This window comes from Octodon degus, unplaced genomic scaffold, assembly GCF_000260255.1.
Source record: "Octodon degus isolate 3935 unplaced genomic scaffold, OctDeg1.0 scaffold00142, whole genome shotgun sequence".
In the NCBI taxonomy this organism is placed as follows: domain Eukaryota; kingdom Metazoa; phylum Chordata; class Mammalia; order Rodentia; family Octodontidae; genus Octodon; species Octodon degus.
The window spans coordinates 2,641,587-2,646,445 of record NW_004524718.1 but is presented as its reverse complement, the minus strand read 5'-3'; the positions used below and the strand labels follow the sequence as shown (position 1 = coordinate 2,646,445).

At 40.2% G+C, this 4,859-nt stretch overlaps 1 pseudogene; it reads right to left on the bottom strand.

Annotated features, from left to right (window-relative positions):
• Positions 1-737: 737 nt before the first annotated feature.
• Positions 738-2,108, bottom strand: LOC101568342 (annotated as a pseudogene).
• Positions 2,109-4,859: the final 2,751 nt, after the last annotated feature.

Below are 4,859 nucleotides of genomic sequence, written 5' to 3'. Positions count from 1 at the left end.
TTTTGGTTTTGTTTTGTCAGAGATGGGTGTTCCATTGCTGTTAGAGAAGCTGTATTAGGAGAAGTCTTTAAAGGATCTTTTCATACTTGATGCCAGTTCAAATATTGCAGGTACTTGAATTCAGCAAAATAACCCAATATAGTCCAATAGTCCATAATAGTAGTGGGTTATCAGCAGAACTGGCAATTGTCAGAAGTTGTTGACTTGAGCCATTTGCAGCTCAGCATATTGCATCTTTCTATATTGGTTCATCCTATTGCTATCATCAGTGACATTTTTTATAGTTTCTCCATCCCTTTGTGAGATAGTCTAGTAAAGTATGTCTGAGAGAACTAGTTTTTACTGACCGTGCTATTAGTGGGCATCTGTTCCTTTTTTTTTTTTTTTTCAATTTCCAAGTCATTTTATTCAGAATTTTGTTGTTTGTTTCCTGAATTAATAAATTATACAAAACAATGTAAAAATGGCTACCATTTTCTCTCCCCTTCTCCCCGCATCTGGGGACATCCCCTGAAAGCAACCTCACTTAGGAGATTTGTTCCAGCAAGTAAGATCAAGTTAGCATATTATACACCCCTGTGAATTTTTCCAGAGGAATTTGGTCAGGGGAGGGAGAGCTTCTGGGACCTGAAGGCTAGGATTAGGAAAATGAATCAGTGTGTTTTGAGGAGATGGTGCTTGGGGCATGAGTGTACCTCAAAGAAAATGATGTCTGAAATGTTTAAGGTTCCTTCTTGTGCCTCAAAAAGTGACATTTATTCAAAGAAGAAAAAAAAAGAAAGAAAAATTGACAAGATGTCCATTCCTTGGCTCCCTTCCCTCCCCCCTCCAGCTGCTCCTCAGCCACCCAAGGTTGAACTCTGGTTGGGGCTAGGCAGCAGGACAGCCCTCTCAGACGAGGTCAGCCGCATTGCAGGGCATCTCTTCAATGGAGGTGTTGTAGAAAGTCTTAATGTCTCGAAGAGTCCTTTTGTCTTCTTCTGTCACCATGTTAATAGTTACACCCTTACGGCCAAAGCATCCTCCATGACCGATTCTGTGGATGTAGTTTTCCCTGTTTGTCGGACGATCATAGTTGATGACTAGTGAAACCTGTTGCACATCAATGCCTCTGGCCAGTAAGTCAGTGGTAATCAATACTCTGCTGGAGCCAGACCGGAACTCCCTCATGATCACATCTCATTCCTTTTGGTCCATATCTCCATGCATGGCAGAGACAGTGAAGTCTCAGGCATGCATGTTCTCTGCTAGCCAATCAACTTTCCTTCGGGTGTTAATGAAGATGACTGCCTCAGTGCTGGTCCTGGTCTCAAACAAGTCACATAACGTGTCCAGCTTCCATTCCTCTCATTCTACATTGATGCAGAATTGGCGGATTCCCTCCAGGGTCAACTCTTCCTTCTTCACAAGAATCCGAATGGGGTCTCTCATGAACTTCTTGGTCATCTCTCGCACATCAGAAGGCATTGTGGCTAACAACAAAACCACCTGGTGCTACTGTTGAGCTTTTTGAATATGTCATAAATCTGGGCCTTGAATTCACGGCTCAACATTTCATCAGCTTCATCTAACGCAAACATTTTGATGTATTTGGGAGACAGGTATCAGCAGTGAAGCATATCAAACATGTGGCCAGAGGTTCCCACAATGATATGGGGAGCTTCCATCTGCAGCTTTTGTACCTCAGTGAGCACATTGGTGCCCCCAATACAGGCATGACACGAAGCACCCATGTAATCTAATGCCATGTCCACCTCTTGTATCTGCTGAGCCAATTCTCGAGTGGGAGCCAGAACAAAAGCCTGAGTAGCCTTTAGATCTAACTCAATCTGTTGCAGAATTGATATGGCAAATGTGGCTGTTTTCCCAGTCCCAGAATGGGCTTGAGCAATCACATCATAACCCTTGATACAAGGAATAATGGCACACTGCTGGATGGCAGAGGGCTTCTCAAAACCGTAGGCATAGATTCCATGAAGAAAGAACTCATAGAGGTTCATGTCTTTGAAGCTGTCAATAAACTCATTCCAGTTACTCTTGATGACACCTTCAGGCTCCATCCCATCTGGGCCATTGTCTTGGGATCAGGAATCCTGACTTGCAGACATGATCCCTAAAAAACTCTGGACATCAATTCCTTTGTTCCCTTTACACTCAGGAAGACCTAAGGTAATGTTGAGACCCATGTCGTCCAAATGTGGACACAACTTCTATAAGATGCTTTGATAGCACAGGATTTCATGGTCAAGTGAAGCTGGCAAATGTTGCATACCAGAGCCCCCTATTTTGAAGACACATAGTGAATATTCATATAGTACAGTAAAACACCTGAGAGGTCTTGCCATAAATGTAGCAGTTTTTGTATTGCTTGATTTTCCCCATGAAAACCCATTAGCATTTGTAGAAACTAGAGCTATGTAGAATAAACTTTTTCCCTCTACAAGTGAGAAAATACAATCTTGATGATGCTAGCTTATCACAGATATGGCTAGGATACCGCTTGCAGGACAACAAAGTCCTGCTTTTAGCTCATTTCTCTCCGTCTGTGCTGCATGTACTTAATCTCAGCGTAGCGAGTAGGAATATTAAAGGAATGAATTTCGTGTGATATTATATCCATACATTTGTAATTAGTAAGAGGACTCAATGAGTTCTAGCCTGTGAAATGCTTTCCAGAGGTGATCTTTGGAATAAATGGACCATGGAAGCATGTGAAAAATACTACATTTTTGAATGTTGGCTAGAAGGATCATATATTTATCAAAACAATGGATAAGGCTGGAGAGTCGTGTTTTACTTTTTATTTTGACCAATTGACCCATTAACAACTACTTGCTAAGAAAATGTTTGAAAGAACATAAATTACCTTTATCTTAATGGATTCTTTAATGTAGAATTAATGTTCAAAAACATTTAAATTCTTTACAACACAAATATACTTTCTTCCTTTCATTCTTTTAATACCTCTGCTTATGAGCATTAAGGAATTGATTATCTTAATCCTACAAAGACAGATAATCTAAAGATTAAATGTAACTTATTCCACATTTTTGTGGAAATCTTTAAGGCATCAGTTTGTCTACCATGACAAATATCTTACATAGCTTCATATCTTACCTACCTTCAGAGCTTGACATTGCACAGCAATAGATTTTATTTATTTTCCAATCCATATAATCTAAATACTCTCACCTAATAGATTTTTTTTCTGTCATGGCACTTTTCTAACAAATGAACTGTTACATATGAAAATCCATGGTGAGGACCGAAGGGAGGGGCTGCTTCACCATCTTCTTAAGCCTTTACAATGAGTCCAAAAAATGCTACCCAAAACCCTTCAGCCTCCACAGAAATATTCCAAAAAACTGCAAACATGAATGGGAAATATATAACATACCATCTCCTAATGGTTGTGAGCTGCTGGAGGTGTTACCTCCCATCCTGCCCTCATGGGGCCTCTGCTCTACTGATTCTCCTTCTCACTGGGTCACTGCTGTTTCCAGCCTGTGCACGGCTGTTCCTGTATTTCCGAACAGAGAAAGAACCTAGGCCCTTACACCCCTCCCCTTAAGCAAGTAGCTAGCACTGGCTATCAGTGCTGCAAAGCTTCTTACACTACATTAAATCACAGCAGCTTTGTCCTCAGACTAGGAGAGCTTCAGGGCAATCAGAAACAAATGTATGGCAGGAGAAAAATTCAGTTAGGTGTTAAAAACATGTCCTTTTCTAATCTAGACTGAGAAAATACACTTTATGTGTTTTATAATATTTCCTTAAGGATCAAGCCCCGGTTACTGGCTTTGTCTCACTGAGTGCCCCTCTGTATTTTGCAGAATAAGGCACTTGTTTATTCGCACAGTGTGAAGAGCCAGCCTCAAAGAGGGAAAACTTATTTTCAGTTTGAAGACATTGATCTCACCCCATAAGTAGTCCCTGGACCTCTACTCTTCCTTTGTTCTATCAAGGAATCCTTGATTACAGTAAGGCATAACCATTTTCAGGAAATTTAGAGTTATTCTGGCTAAAGCAACAGTGGGAGATGGGTGGATGTCAGCCGAAGCACAAGGAATGGGCTTAGTTGTCTCTGGCCCACTCCCTTCTAGAACTTTCACTCCCCACCTCACACAGGATTTTTTCTCTTATTTAGTCTTAGAAGGAGAAAACACTTGCAGGAACATAAACACTCATAGTACATCAGGTGCTCTCAGAGGCAGAGTCTATGTCTACATTAAAGAAAAGAAAAAGTGTTTCCAGATGGCTTATAATGTGCTGCGACTTTCTTCAACCCTCAGGGTCGCTAACATTGAACAGTTACACGAGGAAGATTTCAAACCTATGATAAAGCAGTTAAAATATTACTGCTTGTTGGGGCCTGGCAGATGGCTCAGTAGAATAAGGGCTTGCCTGGCAAGCACAAGGGCCTGAGTTCAATCCCCGGTTCTGCCAAAAACAAACAAAAAAAAACAAACAATGTTGATAAGAGCTGTGAAACTCTTCAGTCGACAACTTCAGACAGTGACAGTCTTATAAAATATTACTGCTTGCAATCATGATTTAGATATTTTGATAAAATAAGTATTGTGAATAATTAATCTACTTTTAATTTGCATTTCAAATTTTATTATAAAAAGAAGAAAAAAAAAACAATTTCAAAACAAGAAAATGGAAGAATAATAATAACATATGTAGAGATTCCTCAATAGGGTTAGCGCTACCATTCCGCACAGCTATTCCCCTTACTGGTATCAAAGGAATCACACCACAGCAATATATGTGCACCCATGTTTATAGCAGCACAATTAGTAAGAATTAAATCTTTGAAGCTATCCAAATGCCCATCAACCGAGGAATGGAGAAAA